The sequence below is a fragment of the Athene cunicularia genome (genome assembly GCF_003259725.1).
Source record: "Athene cunicularia isolate RWA chromosome 2 unlocalized genomic scaffold, athCun1 chr2_part1, whole genome shotgun sequence".
Taxonomy (NCBI): Eukaryota; Metazoa; Chordata; class Aves; order Strigiformes; family Strigidae; genus Athene; species Athene cunicularia.
In genome coordinates this window covers 57885169-57905966 of record NW_020799095.1, presented here as the reverse complement: position 1 = coordinate 57905966, position 20798 = coordinate 57885169, and the positions used below count along the sequence as shown (strand labels likewise).

The following is a 20798-nucleotide window of genomic DNA, read 5'->3' as shown; positions in this document are numbered from 1 at the left end:
GGGGGGGGGGGGGGGGGGGGGGGGGGGGGGGGGGGAATGTTGCATGGGGGATGCAACAAAACTTCAACATCAGAAAATAAGACGGTATGTTGTAAATGGAGAAAGCTTATATGTACAGTTTATATGATTAGATGTGCTTTATGTCACCTTGGTGACCATGAACTTCAGTGATTTGACCCTGGCTCTTCTCTGATGGTTGGTGTTTGCTGTGGGATCTGTTGTGTTCAGAGAGGCTTGGTATCAAACCCCACAGGAACCGCACCCCACACCTTGCCGTGGGCTTGCAGGAGCCAAGGCAGAGGTGGCCCGGGGTGAGGTGGGCCCTGCTGCATTTCCCCAGGGGCAAAGACTGTTGGAGGGTGGTGGGTGGGTGCACATGGGTGGCAGGCTGGATCGGGCATTTTGGAGGTCAGTGTTGTGGCCCACAGGCTGTAGGCTGAGCATAGGTGTCCTGGGTAGCTGGGCTGAGCAGCAAGCTGGATTTTGCCTGGTTTCAGGGCCCTGGATGAGACCCTGATGGCAACTGGCTGCTGCTGCTCAGCTCACTCGGCTGCTTTTTGGTAAAGCCGTGGGAGGATGAGTTTTGGAAATCACTCTGTGTCGACTCATAGCATTGCTTCTGTTTATCCATGTACTCCCAGTTCCTATCTAGGGGCGGTTCTTACAACTCCAGAGGCTAGAATTTTTTCCTCTAAATTAAAGCTTTGTTTTGGCAGCGTGTTGTCTGTAAGTGTCTGCCCTCCCTACGGCTCTCTCAGCGCTGTGCACTAACCAGTTGACTTTTTAAGCCTGGTGTGTGCTTACAATGTAAACATGGTTCATTGAATTGGTATCAATAACAGAGAATTGGAGCTATACTGAAGTTTACAAAACAGTGTTGAGATTGATTTTCTGAACTTCACCCCTCTACAGTGTTTTAGCTCATGGGAGTATTTAATCTAATAGCATAACATGAGATTATTTTAGTCAGTAACACAGCCGCACAATGCAGTCGTCACACACCATAGCTGCAAACTTGACAGAATACAAATTTAAATTATATAATACTGTTTCTATCTGTATTCGTCACAATTAGTTTGAACTTCCATCAGGGTTACTACATGGCACTGCAGAATAATTAACACAGTATGCATTAGCAGTATGTTCATTTGTCATCTATTTTGTCAGGAAGAAATCACCACCTGTAATCTGAAGGGCAGCAAGAGCTTCTGCTTTTGCATTCTTAATGCCTGTATTGAAGCAACCCAGTAACTCATTGGCAACAAGTATTTTTAAGTTAGTAGAGTTAACTAATTTTAAAATATTGTGAAAAGAGACTTCTTTCCTCCTTCTGCATTTTTCCAGGAGGGAAATCTGTATTCTCTGTGGTGAAAAGCTTATATCTCTGGGTATGGTATCACTGGGGAAGTCCTCACCGCAGAGCTCATTGTGACAAATGTTGGCATTTCTTCTGAGTTGTGCTGTGTCAGAAATAGGGACCCTTTAATCATACTTTTTCTTCCTTTTTGTAATTACACAGTTCTGAAGTCCAGCTCCCCTCCTTGGGTTACAAGCACTGAAATTTTCACTGTTGGTGGTGTGAGTCCTCACCTGTGTGTCTTGTGTTGTATATTGAGCTGATGATCAAGACAGGAAAACCAGTTAACCAGGCTAGTGCCCAGACTTACTTAGGTGTACATGTCTTTAAATTTAGAGTGCAAGTGTTGCAATTCCTGAATTGGAAGAGTGTTCTGAACAATTTCTAGTATATATTTGTATGACCAGTGCAATGAGATTGTGAATCAATATGGTGTGTATTATATAAGCATCATTTTAGATTAATTTCTGAATCAATAAGTCACATAGTCCTTGGAATATATGAATGTGAATATGATATTTGCACAAAGAAAGAAAATGTGATAGGGAACCCTTCCATTTATACTTAAGCACAGATGGTGTGGTGATGAGCCTTGGAAGAGCCTGAATTGGTCAGTCACACTAACGTAAGTTTGCCATGTGCCCTTTTCCCTCTCATGTTCCCCCTTCCTTACTTCTAGAGGTTTTTTCCTTCTTTCTTTTTTATTGCAGATTTATTTATCTTCTCAGTATTTTGCTTACATTGTCAATATAGGAGTGTTTGTTCAGCTCAGACCAGGAGAGATATTCGATTTTGCAGCTGACATTTATTTACAGGGTCACCTTTTAGCCTGTGTGTTAGATTGCCATTTCTTATGAACGGTATCTCATGAGCAATATAACCTACTAGCTAAGTGATCTCAGAGAAAACCCTGTCTTTCTCTGAGTCCCTAGTAAAAGGCAGATGGAAGCATATATTGGATGGTGGCATCAGTTATGTGAGACGTAAGAAACCTCCAAGAGTGCATCTGGTTGAAGGTTTTCTAGTTGTGTACTTCTGTATTGAAGTGTGTAGTTTAGGTTGTGTGGATGACTTTGAATGAATGGCTTTGAGTGACCTGATCTAATGAAAGATGTCCCTACCTGTGGCAGGAGAGGGGTTGGGAAGAGATGATCTTTAAGCATCACTTCCAACCCAAACCGTTCTCTGATTCTGTGGCTAAGAACTTTGTAGTGTTATTTTTCTCCCATGCAAGGATCTCCTTTGCATATTCTCAGTAGCTGCTCCTTTACTACTAGGAGCAGAGGGTACTGTGTCTTTGAATGTTTTGACACTCATTGCTTTAGTGCTTGAGTCATGACTTACGTAAGTCTCTTGAGTAGGTTTCAGGTTGCTATTTAGAGGGGATGATATGCTTCTTGTGGAGATAACCATGGAGGCAAGGAGCTCTAGGCATTGATTGTCTTGCTTTCTTTGTCCTTTTCTTATGACTTTTGATACTTTTTGTTTGTATGAATGGTCATGAAAGGCAAAAGGGGAAAAAATGGGTTCTTGAAAAACGTGTGTCCTTAAATGCAGATGTACATAAATAGTTATATTCAGATTTTAAATTTTGCTGGTTATCAGAACGATTAAAATAGAACAGAAAAATCAATAGGTATTTCCAGGTGAGTCGCCCCTTGAATATGAGACCATTGCCATTAAGGTGCTCAAATACAAATGTAGGAAACGTAAGTCCAGGTGTTCAGGTCTGAACACTTTATGTAACATTATAAAAAGGGGAAATGGAAAGAGGAAGAGTTGGGAGGTAAGGAACAAATAATATGGTGGCTTGTGGGGGAGCATCAGATATTCAAAAACAGTTACTCTAGGCTTACACATTCTCAGCTTTTAAAAATAACAACTTCCTGCACCATTTCATTTGACTTTTTGTCATAATCTTCAGGCTTCCCCTTCTTTACTTTTCTTTATAGCTCTGTAAACTAGAAACCTAAGGGGGGGGAAGCAAGAGAGAATGTGTGTGACTTAGAAGAATGGGGGGGTGGGGGAAATAAATTTGTGAATATTATAGTGCAAAAAAGTTCAGAACCTGGAACCACTTCAGGCCATAGATGATCCTGTAAAGTTTCGTGCCTTGTTTTTACAAGATGGTCAGAACGTTGTTTTTTTCTTAGTCCTGAAAGAAAACTGGCTCCAGACCTAATTGAAATCTTGCGGGATTTGCTAAAAATCATGGGAATTGTTAACAAGACTCCAGGGTGAATATAGGAGTTAATTCCAGATAGATGATTGTTTTGGCTCTCTGTCTTCATACTTCTAAACTTATTGCCATTAAAAAGCTTGTTGTTAGACTTGTAAAATGTCTTTCTGGTCTTCATAAGGTTTCTCGAAATTATCTGCAGGAAAAGTATTTGGATCATGTTCTTTGTGAAAATTTTTTAGATCGTTTACAGTGTGTAAACTGTGTGTGTATATATATTCATCAGAAGGACAAAATGCTTCTCATCCTAAGCATTTTGCTTTTTTCAGTAGCTTTCTTGTCCAATTTGGGACATACTGTGACTTCGACCTGATATTTTATGCTTGTCTTTATGCACCTGTAGGATACTTGTTTGACTTGCGAGTGAAATACTATGTATGGTTGTAGGAGGAGTTATCTTCAGCATTTTAAGGACTGTGTTTAACACGTAGTTTCTTTCTGTCTGCTATAATGGGGGCATTGCTCTGTGGTTCTAGAACAGCTTTCAGCTTTTTGATAGTAGTAGTGATCTTTGCTTGCCTTGCTACAAATATGCTGAGGGAGCTTTTCAGGGATGAGATTTACTGCTTACTTTAGCAAGTTCTGCAAATAATATCTGACAATAATTTTGCTTTCTGCTTGTAATTACACATGACTTCTTTTTGGTCATGCCTTCAGAACTTCTCAGTTCATCACCAACTCTCAGAACATAATTGTAGGAATAATGTGTATCCTGACCGGTCATAACGAGGCTGAAATTCCATCTCAGGCTTCTGGTGTCATCACAGAACCAGGATGGAATTACAGCTTTAATTTATGTACTATGGAGGATACATTATTTATTACTGTGCATTAGAAAATGATTAATCTCTGCTTGTGTTGCAAGGCTATCCTACTGCTCTGAGTCCCCAGGAAGTGCTGAGACATTGTAGGACTTCTTGTGCTGACTACAGCATTATGAAGCTGCCAAAAAGACCGTTGCATTATTCAAAAAAACTGCTGGAGGTGATGAAAATTTACGAAACCACTATGGGATTTTTTCGTAACTAGTCGAATTCCTACAAGGCTTTAGTTTGCTAAACCTGAGCATTTCCTTTACTTTTAGTCCCTTTCAAGTGTTTCATTTCACCTAAAGCTGTGATCAGATAAACGGGTTGAGAGCAGTGTGTTTTGAGGACCCTGATTCAACAAAACACTTTAACTGTAGTCAAGCTCCACTGAAGATAACAGAAATTAATCATGTGCTTAATTGGTTTGCTGAATCAGTGCTTCAATTTCGACTTTGATTGCTCATAAAATCTATTTCTTTGTCCTTCACTTCCCTAAATTGTGTGCATGTACATGTGCATGCATGCACATGCGTGCATCCATGAATACAGCAGAGTTACAATGGAGCAATACAAGCTAATGGAAAACTGCTATAAAATTAACTGATTCTTCCACTTTTCATTCCAGTGGCTTTTTTTTTTTTTTAATGTGTTTTGCTGTGATAACATTCCATTTTTATGAACATTTTTAATACTAGGGAAGTCAGTAATCAAGTGCTGGTATCTAATTCCTAGTACTGTGTAACTAGTTGTAATGTCCACAGCTATGGCTATGATGAATTTGAGTCACATCTTTCCTTCACAGCCAGTTTTCAGTGAGGTTTAGCCTTTCTACTGAAACTGAGAATTTGTCAGGTTTTGTTTTACAGCCTGTGGACATGTGCTTGTACAGATACCTAGTACCAGCAATTACACCATGCAGCTGTTACCAAGTAACCCTGCCTCTTCATAAAAAATATTCAGTATTTGGGGGAGGGGGGGTTTGCAATTTTGCATTTACAGTGTTGTGCCCAGGAAAAAAGAGAAAAGAAAAAACCTAAAGGTTTGTAGGAATTCAGTTAATAAGCCCTAGCAAGATGTCTTAGAAGTACTCAGCACTATTAGATCTGAAGAAAAGAGCTATATATTTGTAAAAGATCAAACAGATACAAATAGCTTAAGAAGTCACTGATGTAAATTAAATGAATGCTTTATACTAGTACAAAAGTATTATAAAAATTAAATACTCCTACTTTCTAAGGTCTTAGGCTCTGATGACATGCATAAACCACTCAAGTTTCAGTCTTGTGGGTTATACTGTCACCAGAAGCTCTGACTAATAGTACAGTAAAGTCTTACAAATGACAGTTGGATATAGTATGACTCTAAATGACTTTTTTTTGTTGTTTGATTGTTGTCATATGTTTAAGGAAAAAAAGAAGTAAGTAAATTGCAGTGCCTACTGACTAATCGGACCTATGGGGGAAATGCTATCCTGGATTTAATTTGGGTGGCCATATTATAAATCCCAGATGTAGAATCTGAAACCCAGTGACAAAACTGATAATCCTTGAGGTCTAAGAATCTTGAAGCTGGTGTAGAGAAAGACATACAAAACATGCTGGGAGCTCTCCCCCACGCAAAATTTAAATGATTGTCATTTTTGCAGGGAACACCATGAGAATCAGAATTAGAGGCATCCACCCCTCTTCAGCTTGAGAGCTGAAGAGATGACTGCAGTTTCTATGCAGAGTTTCAGCCCTCTGGAGCTGTATAAATAGATCACTGGCGCCGTGCAGATCTGTGCGGGACCAATCACCGCTCCCTTCTACATCACGAGGAGATGCAGAAGAACGGTCCTCTGCGTCTGCCTGTCTTGTGCCACTCCTATTGACCAGTTAGGTTGGGACTTCTGAGGGCAGCAAGGCTTGCTCAGATGATGCTCTTTGCCCTGAAGGAGTCAGGCATGAGGCTTATGCAGATTTAGGATAATATTTTAAAGCCTTATTTGGATCTTAAATGGGACATGGCATTTGTGCTAGCTTTCTGAATGAGTTGCAGCCTTAGGCGAATCCAGTATCGTGTGAATCAAGATAGTGTATCCCATCAATAGAGAAGAAACCAGCTGTTTAGCACTGGGGGATTTGTTTAATTGTGTTATGATAGATATATGAGACTGGACATAAATACTGAGCAGCATGAATTTTATACATACACTGTAACTTTTCTGCTTGCTAGTTTGCTACAAGTATTACTGCTAGTTTTGTGTAGGGAGGGCCTTTAAGGTAGAAAGGAGGAAAGGTTTTGTGATAGGAAAGGTAGAAACGAGGACAAATGTAAAAGTTTAAGGGCAGGTTTCTCAAGGTCCTTAAGCTGCGTGTATCTTATGGTGATTGTAGGGCAATTATGTTGAGCCATCGCAGTCCACGATAGTTGGATCCTGTTCCTGGCAGCCAGGGGTGATACAATGGATGTACATTTCTGCACACATGCAGAGAACCGAATCCTCAGTGCTCCTCTGTGTAAGGAGCGTAAGCTCAAAAGCAGACTGGTGGAGAGAGAAGAGAGAGAATGACATGACAATAACTTCTTGGCATAGATGCCTAACTCGGAAATGAGTACTAAGGTAGCATTGTTATATACCTAGGAAAGTGTGCCAGCCACTCCTTCCTCTGCAAGCACTTCCCTCTTACCTTGCCTGCAGAGGTAAACCAGAGAGACATGGCTCTGCTCATTCTGGCACAGGATCACAGCCAGTCCAAGCTTTGTTCTTCAGAGCGTGAGCTGTTCTATCGCCCAAGTTTTCTTTTAAGATCAGTAAAGATTGGGTAGTCTCATTGTGCTGTGCTGACACTTGGGGCTGGGTTGTGCCCTACCTTGGTGCACAGTATAAACTTCTGGAGTTGTGTAATTGCAAGTTTACTGTCATATGATGAATGACTGGTGGCATAATTTGTATTTTCAAAATACATAAGCTGCTCAGCCTAATCAAGTAGTGTGGTAAATATTTCCAGGAGAGAAAAAAGAAGTATTAGGCAGGGAATGGATTTATGAACTTCCTTTAATGAGCTGCATATTGTTTGATCATGTTTTTTCATATACATGAGCTTCTGCATGCCAAATTCTAGTAATAAGTGGCAGCTACTTCACAGTCCTGGAGAAATAACACTATAAATACTGGAAAGAGTAAAAATGAGTGGATGTGTCAGTTTGCCTTTCAGACTAGTGTGACTAACAGGTGATTAGTACAAATAGTAGAAGGCCATTTATCCTTCTTCTTGCTCCTGGAAATACAAAGAGAGGGAAAGCTGGGGGAGCAGAGGAGACACCTTCAGCTCCTCTGGACAGTTAGCAGTGCTACTGCTGCCTGGCTTGGATTTACAGTTCTGGGTGTGTGGGTGTTTAACTTGCAAATCTGAGCAGTCCTGCTCACTTCCTGAAGCCCCTGAAGTTAAGCACATTAATGGTTTGGGGCCTAAAAGAGCCTTGTTGGCTCATTGTGGAAGTTTGCAGCAAAACCTTGTGATGCAGGAAAACCCCAAAATTACAAGTCTTTTCCCACTTCCAGTGGGTGGCTCATGATGTTGATGGGGTAGGAAGTGGAGGGAATCCACATCCATTTGTTTGTGTGTGCCAGTAATCTTCAGTACTCCAAAAAGATGCAACAAATTAAAATATCTCATGTTTTTGCATGTAGATCAGCTGCCATTATTTTTCAAAGACACAAATTTTAAATAGCAAATGTTAATTTAAGGAAGTTTTAAAGATATGTAGAAAGAACTTTTGAAAAAATAAATGAGAGTGAAGGAATTTTTTTTTTAATTAAACATTTTTCTTAGTACAAATGTGTCAGTGCTTGGTGAAAATCACACTCATTGGAACTTGGGAGAGCAGGGGTAACAGTTCACTCACAAAGAACAAGAGTTTGTTTTTAATGATAATGAGAAGATCCTGGTAATAACAGTGAAAAGGCCTGGGAAAGTAGTACATTCATTGGTGGATGAAGTCTTTCTGTAGAGTTTGTATGTCTTTCTGAAAATGCTACCCTGCAAATTTTTCAGCTTGATGCGGCTCACTCATATGCAATGGAAAGATGATTTCCACTACGGAGGGGATTTCAGGCTGAAATTGTATGGCATGTCATATGGATTAGCGTAAGCCTAATGGTTCTTGCCGACTTTCAAAATCTCTTTATTTTTGCTTAAAGCCTTAAATTGATTAATCTAGTTTATATTTAATTTAAATATATAGCTATATATTGAGGCACATGCATTTTAGCATAAAATATGAGTCTGAAGACTAGTACGAGGAGGTGTGTAGCTTTTTAGACATATCTATACTTCTTTTAAAGCAATTATGTAATGATTGCTGGCTTTTTTGAGTAGTATACCAGTTACTGAAAGGGGCATGTTGTCTATTTTGTCCATTTGAAAGAAAGTAGTGGGTTGGTTTCCTTGCAAACCCTGGTTATCCTGCAGAGGCTGGCGAAAGAGTTACTTTAATTTTCTGCAAGACGATGGTGATAGGAAAGTTGTGTGGTGTTGCAGTCACTAGCTGTAGGCACCAAAGAGAGGCCCTAGGTGTAAGATTGAGGAATGTTGGAAGAGACAGCATAATATTAAAATTGACATTGTTTGGTGCTGGAAAATGAAACTGTTGAGTGCTTGCTCTGTCATGACAAATATTTGCAGGTTGAAAGCAATTTCGTCCTAGTTCTGAATAAATGCTGGAGAGAGAAGACTGCACTGCAGTCCATGTTAGTACATGTGTGTGTATGTAAAGAGGTACAATATCCTAAATAGATTAGAGGTTTGGGGTTTTTTTCTGTTTACAAACTCTGTTCACCAAAATTAATGAGACATATGTAGCCATATGCAATGTGATGTTCCATAAACTGACATTGTCAGTATCTGTCTTATATTATGAATCACATTAAGGAAAAATACCTTGTTTCGATCCTCCAGGGGAAAAACCCTTTCTCTATCTCACCTCTCCCCAAAACCCCCAGACACCTACTTGTCCTGTGTCATCTGAAACAGATTTGAATCTGTTATCTGTACCTAAATCTACAGATAAACTTTTCCTGTCTTGCATAGGAACAAAATGTTGTCCCAGTTTCTGTAGTTACAATTTAGTAATATCACAAAAGTTACAGTAGTAAACTGAAGTATTAAAGAAATGGAACAGAGGAAAGATTACAATTTAATTCCCCAGAAAATATACCTAATATTATTCATAAGCAGAATGCAATTCTCAGTAAGTAAAAGTGAAGCTGTGTTTCAAAGCAGCATAAGTAAAATAAACCTCCCTGGTCAAGACTATGCTTGGTTTTAATACTAATGAATCTTGTAGAACTGTCACTGTAGTTCCAAGTTTTAACATCAGATCCATTTGTTTACATTTCTTGCCAGTTCAATATCATTTTTCATGGACCAAGACGGATATTGTAGTTTATTTTCTTTCTGGAGTACACTGTCTCTCAGTCTCCCTGCAGTAATGTTGGAATCCACTGGCCAGCTCCAGCTAAATTTAACAGATGGGTTGAGATCATGAAGTCCTTGAACTCCTAGCAGTTTTGTGAAACAGGCGGTTGGATACAGGACAACAACAGAAATTAGTGACCTTTCTGAAGGAAAGGCTCATCCATGTTACCACGGATGTGAGAGCGTGCTGGAGTGTGAGCCATTGTGATTTGCTCCCAGCGAAGGGCTAGCATTGCTCAGAGTGTGTGTCTTACTGTGGATGGGCTCACCTTACCAGCGAGAGGCAAAGCCACAAGAAACCAGCCTTCATGGACTCCACTGCTTATGGGACTGCTTGGTCTTTTAAGGAGGGAGAATATCCTAACTCCCTTTACTTCTCCCACACTTTCCTAATAAATGCAGTATTTTTAGGTTTCCAGCTTTCCCCTGCTCTAAACCAGCAGCTCCTTGACTTCCGTGTTCTGCAGGAGGCAAATTGAGCCCCAGACAAAGTGATGTGACCAGGGCTATATGGGACATGTAACACAACGCTGTTCTGTGCAGCTCATCTGGGAGGTTAGAGCTTGATCACTCACCTTTTCTGTACTGTGTGTAGAGTCAGTAGTGAATGTGGCTTAAACACACAGATCAGTTATTAAAGGTCCCGGACCCTCTCAGATGGCTCTTGAAATTGCAGGTTGTGACAGGGCCCAGCTTCCCCTACTGACTTTGCCCTTTTCATTCATGAAAATGGACAGTGGTGGTGAAATGAGACTGTGGATTTTACACATACTTCCTCTGCATTTGGGCTTCCTGCTCACAGTGAGCTCAGAGGGCCAATGGAAGGCATGTGAAAGAAGAGAGAAGCTTTCAAGAAGTATTTGAGTACTAGGAAAGCATTTCATTTGGCCTTGGCCAGGTCCTCAGCATAGTGTTCAGTGTCACTCTTGCTCATGAATTTGCTGCCAGGTCCAGAACTGTTTAACAGAAGTTGAACAGATGGAGCAATGAGGTTTAGTTTGTTTCCTGCACCAGGAATGCAATGAGGTTTCCATCACAAGGTATTTCTTAGCAACTTCTGGTGAAACTCTCAAGTGTTATGCTCTTGTTACTGCTAGGGACAAACAGCTTATGAGGAAAAGATCCTTTACCTCTTCCTGTTAATGTTTTCAGCGAATGTGGTGGATTGTGTAGACAGGCAACTTCCAGCCAGTGGCCTGCAGATCTCAGCATGGCCTGCAAACCTCCATAGGCTCAGCATATACTTCTTATTAGGTGGCAAAAGGTAACTGAGAAAGTTAGATGCGTGTCATAGAATTCTTAGCCTTTCATGCACTGAAAGAAGGTGTGATGACTGTCTTATTACTTGATTAGGTATGAGAAATTTCAAGATTTTAGGGGTCTTTAATTGTATTGGGAAAGAGAACAAAATGTTCACTGTGAGAAAAAATACCAGAGGATGTTTGACATAAACTCAAATGACAACATAGTCACTTTAAAAAAGCACTACTGCCTAAAATTTTCTGCTGGCTGTTTTTACAACTAATGCCTGAAGTTTATTATTTTTCATGGGGTTTAGTGGTGGAAAGGTAGTACTTTCTGTCTTTCTATCCAGATTGTTGTACTTTTTCCCTTCTATAACCATTCTTTACTATTTTGGTGCAAGACAAAGAGAAAATATTTCAAAGAGTAGAAGAACTCATTGTAAAACTACAGGAATTAAGTTAGTTACTGTAGCTGAAACTACTTTGAACTATTTTTTTCTTCTCTACATTGTTCACTTCAGGATGCTCTTGCTGCTGTCTCTATTACGCTGTAGCAATGTTACAGTAGAATATAATATCATCTTCTTAGTGGCATAAAGATGTATGACAGCAGCCATTTGGTTTTTTATAATTACGCCCTCATTAGCACGTAGTATGGACCAGCTGGAGAGTATCTGTAATAGTGAAAAACGTGGTGCTGGGATCCTGAGGTTACACCAGGCCTATTTCAGTGTTTTGGGTTTTTTTTCTGAGCAGTCTGCTGCCACTGACTGCCTGCTCTGGAGAACATCGTGCTGCTAGTTTAGTTCCTCCCAAGAGGGATTCAGTTCTCATGCTCTAGGACCACCCCACAATGCAACTAAAAGCCCAGGCAGGATGGATTATCTGGAAGCTTGCTCCTAAAGCTACATGTCTGATCTGAATAAAAGCAGGAAGGTAGCTGTGCCCTGTAGGAACCTGTGTGATGGAATGAAAGGTGTATTTCAGTGATATGGTCACGTAGTTGTACCAGTTAGTACAACACATTTCATAATTTTTCTTTCTTAATGTTCTTTCTTCCTTTTTCTTTGTAGTTATTACTGAAAGGGGAAGGTTGGTGTGAGTAGGCCTCAGAGAAGGAAGGCTGTTTTGAGAAGTTAGAAAGAAGAAATATTCTACCAAAAGAAGTACTGTATCTTCTTTAAGGAGCTTTTACAATGCCAAGTGCACGAGATACTTAACCAGTAATGACTTAACGTCTAGCAGTTTGTGCTTGACTTGCTGACATGAGCGTGTGCCACTAGAGACAGTGCTCGTACCCTTAAATTAAAGAGAGTGGTCAGATACGGCCCTGAACTGAAGCTATCAGTCATCATAAGACACTGGCTAGGCATCCTTTATTTAAAGGTGTGTGGGCTCTTTTTGGTCTTTGTCCTGAGGCAGAGAAGGAACATACGGTATGGTGAAATGTAATGTCATATTATTGCTAGCGTGAGTTGGAAAAATATATGATGTTACCTTAGAGAGTAGGTGTGAGAGGCAGTCTGGCAGATGTGACAGTCCTGCTTTCTGGATCTGACAGCTGGCAACCCAGAGAGCCTACTACCAAACTTGATACTTGCTGAAATGCTTATGTTATGATTTGTGCTGAAGAAATGGAAGTAGAAGTAGAGATGACAGGAGCAGTAGTACAATTTATTATTTTTTTTTAAAAAGTCTGGACAAGTAGACTTACACAAAAGCTTCATCTTTCTCAGTGTCCTGTCTCTCCTTGATTGAAAGAGTAGATTTGGCTACAAAAGCCAGCCAGTTTTTGTAGCCAACCAACTCACTGAGTCCAGGCAAAGGAGAACATATCTTCCTCTGCCTGGAAGATTTTAGTTGCTGGCCAAGCCGCTGGCGTAGTCCTTCTGATCTCAAGAAATAAGACCAAACTACACTGGTGCCAAGCTGGTTGTGGCTTAGTCATATTTCTGTTCTGAAAAAAGCTTATGGTCAGGCCTCCAAAGTTTCCTCCAACAAAGGTCACCACAGGTTTCTGCTGAAGTGTCCTGTACTCTCTGGCGCTAGAGATAAGTAAATGTATAAGGAATATTGATTGTTCAGTCTTTCTATATGGCAGCAAACAACTACATCTCAAAATCTAACCTCATGTAGCTAGAAGGTGGGTGAGCTAAGTAAAGCAGAAGGTAATAGGAAAAAAATGTCAGACTCATCTATCCCAAAGAGTGTGAAATTTCTTTTTTCTAGAGCCCTTAATTTGAAGAACCCAGAATGTATCTGGACATTGCAAATCATGCCACACTTCATTTTCCTAATGTCTCTTTCTAAACTATATGCCCTTTAGCAGAGAGACACACTCACCTGCTGCTTTTTATGGTCAACACGCTTAAGTTTTACAAATGCTACTGTGCAGACTAGCTTGGCCAGTGGATGGTATTCAGCTCTTCATTGGCAGTCTTGGTTTTTGGAGGCTGGGAGTTGAGGAGGGTGCTGCAGCAGTTGTCTGGCAGGAGACTGCTGACTTGTGATGCTGTCAGTCTCCCTCAGGCCTTCGTGCTGTGCTCAGACGTTAAGTGGCACAGTGCCAAGGAGAGCCTGAGGTCAGTGTCTAGTGAGCCTGGGGTGATTACGACTTGGAAAGACCTAACACCCCTCTGGGTAAGTGGGAGAGCAAGGCTCTGCATCACCTTTTAATGATAAACAGGCTGTGTCAAGGCATGGGGGCAGTTAGAGCAGGCTGGTAGTCCTCACTCCAAAAATCATGTGATAAAGCCACTCTCAGCTGTTAAGAAAAGAGGGGAGTTTATGGTGTTTGTGCTTACAAGCAGAAGGCAAGGAAAGAGTAAATACCAAGTGGGAACATTTGCCTGAGCCCTTCAGATCCTAGGTGGAGGCAAGAGAGAGCAGCAGGCCTGTTCCTGTGAGATTTGGGGAGTTTTTGCAGAGTTCTTGTCCCTGTGACAGGAGGTGCACAGAAAGCCTGGTGCTGCCATTTCCCCATCCTTCATATCAAGTCCCAAAATGAGGTGGTATTTTAGCAATCTACTTTGCTTTGATCTAGCCTTGGCTCCATCTGTTACACATGATAGTACCATGGTGGTTTTGTCCAGGCCACTTGTCCTGGGGACAGCAAGGGAGGCTGACAGTCCTGTCTGTCACCCAGGCTTGGAAGTGAACAAATCCAAAATATGAGCTGAGTCTTTCTCTGTGGTTTGTCCTGGGGTTTCATTTCTTTCTTTACTTGATTCTTTGTTTCCACTGCCATGTTTTTTTGTTGTTTTTGGTCAGAGTCAATTCATGCTAACATAGCGAAAGCACAAGCTGTCTAGAATGGAAAGTCAGCTCAGTCCATTCCGCTCCATTGGCCTTGTGAGAGAAGTACCACTGTGAAATGAAGGAAGACTGGGGGAAAAGAGGGGTCCTACTGGTGACATTTTATCAGGCTGCTCCTCTTGTGATAATTGAGGTTTTCTTAAGGTCTCAGGTTGCCAAAGCAAGGGATATATATTGTCTCTCTTGACTTTCACTGAAAAGCAAAATATTTCTGCCTTCTGAGTGCAGACACACAGCACCTGTTGCGCTCCTGCGGCTGTGAAGCCAGAAGGCAGAGAAAAAGACCCCATGATTTTTGTCCAGTCTCATAGCTTTTGTGGGAAGTACTGCATTTTGGGTATATGTGTGCTGATCAACTGTCATTTAATTCTTGGGCTAGCAGTACAGCACGCTGCAGGTATAATATGCTGCTGTTTTCCGGGGACCCTGGCCAAATTCAGCTGCTTTGCAGCTGGCAGGGTTAACGCTGTGTGTATGGGAGGAGGAAGGGGGATTTGTACTTCAGTGTGAGCCTTCATTTGTCTCTGCTGGAGGCTAGAGAAGCTGACCACTGCCTCATTTATTGCAGCGGGAAGAATGAAAGAGCTGACAAAATACTCCTTTAATTTGTTTGAAGCTGCATTCATTTCTCCAGAAGGGGGAGAGTGGAGTAGTTGAATGCTGAGAGGATTGTGCCTTATTCAGGACTGTCCTTCCTCCCTGACTCGACAGACACTACAGAGAAAAATCAAGACTTTTAGAAAGGGGCTGTCAAGTCTACTCAGATGTGTTAACACTTTTAAGTCCAGTGTTACCTGACTGTCAAGTGAGGCTTTGTATGTGCAAGTGAATAGTTCTGTATTAAAAGCTCACAGTTATTTTTGATACTGTTACTGAGCAAATATCATAAATGCACAGAGGTGCAAGCCATGTGTGGACAGTGACTGCAGGAAGAGCATACGTGTGTATGGGAGGCCTGCTGCTCCTTTCTTGAATTGTGACATTTGGCTCACAGTATCATGATGTAGGGGAAAAAAAAACCCAACAGGAGAGCAGAACCATTTTAAGGTATTGTCTTGTTTGTATTGTATTGTTGTCTTTTTTTTTTTTTTTTTTTTTTTTTTTTTTAAAATTTACTCCATTACAGTTAAATCTCCTTTTATTTGACAAACCCTGATTTGCTGCTCCTGTTTCTGTAAGGATCAGATGGGTAATGGAAGCTGTACAGCAAATTAATGTATGCTACTCAAGATAGTAAAATGCAGGGCTACAATAGGCCTTTTTTCAGCAGCTGTAAAGCTGTTGTGTGACTACAGTGAATCCATTCAGTCTCCCCCACGCTTGCTAGGAGCACCCAGGAGAAGAGAGTTGTACTAGTGGAATGACTATCCAGCAAAATGGTTCAGAGGGACAGGCTGATGACTCACTCCTCATTTTGGTTTACAGGGTCTTTTTCTGTGGAGGTGAAGTATCAGCCTCACTTAAAAGTTCTATAACTTTGTCCAGGTTACCAGATTATCCACTAAATCAGCATGGATGTTGTGTTCCTCACATCAGCCTTCTGAGATGGGGGAATACTGTTATTTTTGTTGTAGAGGAAGTGAAGCTGGGGTACAGGAAAATTGGGGTTAATTGACAATGTGCATTACAAGTCAAACTCTCAGACTTTAGTTGCACTGTAGAAGCTCAGGTATCATTCAGAACTATTTCAGCCCCTTCAGCAAGTGTCACATAGCCTTTGCCCATAGGTCATGTAAAAAGCCTGTAGGATAGCTGGGAATCTGTCCCTCAAACAACATTATTTGTCTCTTTAAACAGAGCATTAAAAATCTAAGTATGTAAGTGAGAACAGGAGGATTTTATCCTGATTTTTGATCTTAAAATAGAATCCCCGACCACCTTGTATTTGAGTCAGGGAAAAAAATGAGAGTCAGAACCTAGTTGATTCAGCGGGGTAACGCTCTGTAGAATAATCCCTTTAACACTTTTTCTTACATTAAGAATGGTTTCTAGGTGGTATGAGTCATGGACAGAGTGTCCTCATTTCACTTTGAACTTCCAGCCTTCTCTGGATTTGTGTCACAGCTTTAGAGGGCTTTGTCCATTCCTGCAAGTCTGTAGGCTTGGCTGTTGCAACCTTTACTCATGTTGAGTGAGAGCAGGCTCCTCGAAGCAAACAGCAACACCACGTAGGCGAGAACAAGCACGGTGGAGAAGGGAGCAGGGTGATTTAAATGGAGTGTTTTGGATTTGTTCGTACTATAAGCAGCTTCGGGGAGTGGTCACGTAGGTGCAGCCTTTTTGCACATGTCAAGGGAAGCCCACTTTCCCCCTTACTTGTGTGTTGGTCTTTGCTCTGAGTTTTGGGTTGTTTTCTCCAGGGGTGGGTGGGTGTGAATAAACTATGATGTAAAAAGCTGTACTTTTTGAATTTCTGACTGCTTTTGGAAAAGTTATATTTTCTGAAGTATGTACAGCCACAGAAGGCTGTGGATAATGTCTCCATTTCTTAATTAAAAGCAACGGAAAACATTATTCAGAGCCGTCTGTCTGTCCTAGCTGAGGAAGAAAACCAAAGCAGTCTGGCTTACACTCACACAAGGTCAAATCCTTCTCTTTACTGTGTTGTGAAAGTCTGTTGGCTTCAATGGGGATAGTCACAGGTGTAGCCCTGGGAATGGTTTGTCTTTCAGGCTTTTTACAGAGCAAGAATGAATATAGGTTTTGGTTGTAAAAATTGTTTGCAGAGAAATAATTTGGATGCATGTAATCCGAAGGGGCTGTGCAAATGCAAGACCATGCACTCAGAGGAAAGTGAACTCTGCACTGGCTGGCAGCATTTGCTTCTCATAGTCAGGGGATTTTCCTGCTGACAGAGCCTGGTTTGGAGGCTTACGTACCCAGCTGGCTCCTGGCCTGCCATGCTGCAGGTATGGGAGAGGGAGGAGGGTGAAACAGAGGGCGGTGAGAAAGTGTTCTGGTGGCAGCACTTGCTGAAAATTCAAAACCCTTCAGACCTTTTTTGGTGATGGTTGAGAATGTCAAAATTGATTGTATTAGAGACCTGCCAGTTTCTCTTACTCACTTGCTTCGTTGCTTCTCCTCCCTTCCTTCCTCTCTCATCAGCCAGACTGGGTGTTGTAGTGCTAATGCTGCATTGCTTCTCTAGCACGGCTACTACTTCCCCCACACCACTACCACAGAAATACTACACTAACTCAGTGGAGATTTAGGGAGTTGGCCATATACGCACTATCAGTGGTAATAACAGTGGTAGTAATAATCGCTCTCCTGTGTAACAGTTTGATACTCTACATGATAATTTTTCTTCTGGTTTGTATCTCTGGTCTTTCTTCCATTTTCGCCTTCATAAATTTGTGGACTCTGGTATACACTGAATTGTGCTTTAAATGAATACTTTATAGTGTACTATCTTGCAGATTTTAAAAATAACATGGTTTTGAGTGGTCTAAAATAGTGGGTTTTTGGTGTTGTGGGTTTTTTGGGTTTTTTGTTTTTTTTAAAGCACAGCCCACAGAAGAGTGTTCATGCTGCTTCTGCTGGGGGGAGTTATCACACTTGCTTTAGATAATGAAATATACATTGGAGAAAGGTCAGGGATTTCCCCTGAGCCACCCACCAATTGCTTGAAATGACATTTTCATTCTGAGTGTTTCTTGTTTTGTTTTTGTTTAAGATCCTGGAGCACAGGGGAAAGAGTTTTAAGGCAAAACATCAGATAAAAAAAGGCTGCAACATCTCCTGAGAGAGAGGGGGAAAAAAGGAGATTTACAGTTACATCTTGAAACACTCATATGATTTGAGGTAAGTGATTGGAGGGTCTTGTCATAAATTACAGTTAGTTTGTAATTAAATTAGTCATTATTTACCTTAGAGTGTTGTGATATTTCTATCGAAGGCAATAAAAACAGATGGGAGAGGGAGGGAGATAACTTTAACAGCAAACCCAAAACAGTGGTAAAAGTATGTAATGCACTTATCTTTTTGAAAATGAGCCCCATGAGGTCCAATCACACAAACAAGCAATCACTCTAACATTTATAAGGGTTAAATCCTGTTTAAATCAATGAAGCCATTCTCCCTGAAAGTTAGGCATGTGCCTAAATATTTCCAAGTTTGGAATCTATATCATATGGGAACTCTGTAGAAGAAAGCTATTGAAGAACATACAACAGAGCACCAGAAGAATGCATATACAATTCTTTAACTGTTGGTGATAATGTAATGAGTAATCTGACTTTACAGCATTCTTAAGTGATATATTTTTGTATTAAATACATAGTTCTTATTTTAAACACCTGATTGAAATACCAAGCTTCTTAACAGAGCCTGTAAATTCTACACCAGCTTTAATAATACATCTGCCTTAACTGCTTCATCAGTGTGTCTTTGAACAAGTAAGAGTTAAATGTATAAAGAAAATAATGTCCCCTTTCATAGCTAGAGTTGCAAATTGCACTCGGATATTTGAATAGCAGCCTAACTAAAAGTTCCCTGACTGAGGCTGAATTGTGTTGTCCTGAGTTAATAATTTTTTTTTAATAAAGGCAATCATGAGTTGCAGGGAAAATCTCACCTTTTCCCTCTAGTCTTCATTTTTTTTGTTTTCATTTCTCATTAGAAAAGAATAACCTCGGAGTCTTTTTTGTCTAGTAAAGAGAAAATGTTACAGTTGTAAAACTTTTAACCACTGAAAATGCTGCACAAATGAAAACTAAAAATCACCAGCCTTTTCCTTAAGTAAAAATGTCAAGTTATTTACTCTGTTCTGCCCCATGAGTGTGCTGAAGGAGACAAAATTACTGTAGAAACCTGCAGAATCAAAAAGATCCACATAACATGGAAGAAACAGGGGATATAATCCTACAAATGTGCAGAATACCAAACCCCTTCAGCTGGTGTCATTTGCAGGCCAGGTTTCAGAAGAGAGGAGAGCATAGCTGGTCCCTGGTGATTGCTCTGCATTTGCTTTGTAGAAATAGAGCTATTAAGTTTCTTTTGAAATCAACTGGCTCGCTGCAGGGAGCTAAATATTTCCTTTCTGGTCAGCGGACAAGAGCCATTACTTGGGAAATTGTAATAGTCCTGTAGGCATTTGTACTGATTTATCTAAAAAGTTCAGAACTTTTGCAAATCAGTGTAGCCTACTCCTTTTTATGTGCGGGTCTTGCACTAGGGACTGTGAGCCCAAACAAGAATACAAGATTTTCAGTAGGAGTCCGAGGCAATTTTTGTAGCTGTGAAATGAGGTATTAATGCAAATCTGTTTGGAACTGCTGCTGTATAGCCTTTAGGAGGTCAGGTTCTTACCCTTCCCTCTCTCCCCATATCCCCGTGGCTCAGGTGGGGAAGTGCCTTGCTCTCTGGAGCGAGGCCTGTTTGAGGCATAGGGTGACAGTCCTGGCCAAACCGTGAGAGAGGGGGAAGTGCACCGCAGTGGCCTGTGTGTGATCACTCTCAGCCCACCTTTGCTTTTCCTCCATCCCATTCTCCTGATGGCAAGCATTCCTCCTCAGGTCTGCAGAGCCTAAATCAAAATACTTTTATTCGTGCCTTTTTTTTCATTGACGTCAGACCAGGATAATATGTGTGATTTTCCTTTCACAACTGCCGCCTTGTTGCTCTCTGAGGAAGCACATGTTGAAGTTCAGGAGAAGGTATCTTTGTAGCATCTGTGTGGGCTTTACAATAATTTGCTCAGCTCTCTGTTGCAGTCACAAAATCGTTGAATCTTTCTTATTTTTCTTTGTATCAGAGAGTGCAGGAGTTCATTGGCAGAGTATTAAAGAAAGGGAAGTTCTTTGCTGGCAAAAGATGCGTTTTAAGATATGTTGAATTGTACTGCTACTCCTGCCCTTTCTTGATTTAATTTTTTCAGCATGTGAAGAAATAATGCCCCCTTCTGTGTGCCCGGAGAAGGTCCTGTGGTGTGTGCCAGGGAGTTATGTGGGTGCTGAGCTGAGCAGGCAGAGGGACTGACTTTCTCCTGCGTTGTATTTTTCACTGGAAGTGAATACAGGGGACTGAGCCTGCCCAGATTAAACACATGCCTGTTTTGTTTTGCTTTTCTCTGCTCTTCTTTCAGCTGTCAGCATGCCATATTCAGATGGCAGCGATCAGTCACAAATTGTCCCCCGTCCATGCTCCTCAGCTCTCCTAAACCATTACTTTCATGGAGCTCTTCAACAAAGATGGCACCAGTTTGATTTCCTCCCCTCTCCCTAGCTAATGGAAAAAAGAGGTTGTTTGTTTGTGTTTTCCCCTCAAGTCAGCTGCATTAGTTCCCAAAGCAAGTTGTGTTAAGTGGAAAGGAGGCTTTGATAATATATGTGCTTGCTGGAGACTGGCTTAGACTTGCCCCCCCCCCCCCCCCCC

At 41.1% G+C, this 20798-nt stretch overlaps 1 protein-coding gene across 5 annotated transcripts in view; it reads left to right on the top strand.

Annotated features, from left to right (window-relative positions):
• Positions 1-20798, top strand: part of ATXN1 (ataxin 1) — a 230247-nt gene that overhangs the window by 54915 nt on the left and 154534 nt on the right. For 4 of the 5 annotated variants that reach the window (XM_026842212.1, XM_026842211.1, XM_026842214.1 and 1 more), the window contains one exon: positions 18100-18227. The gene's annotated coding sequence lies outside the window, so the exon portion shown is untranslated. Of the gene's footprint in view, positions 1-13539; positions 13551-18099; positions 18228-20798 lie in introns of those variants that run through there. The other variant, XM_026842215.1, reaches the window with a different exon arrangement.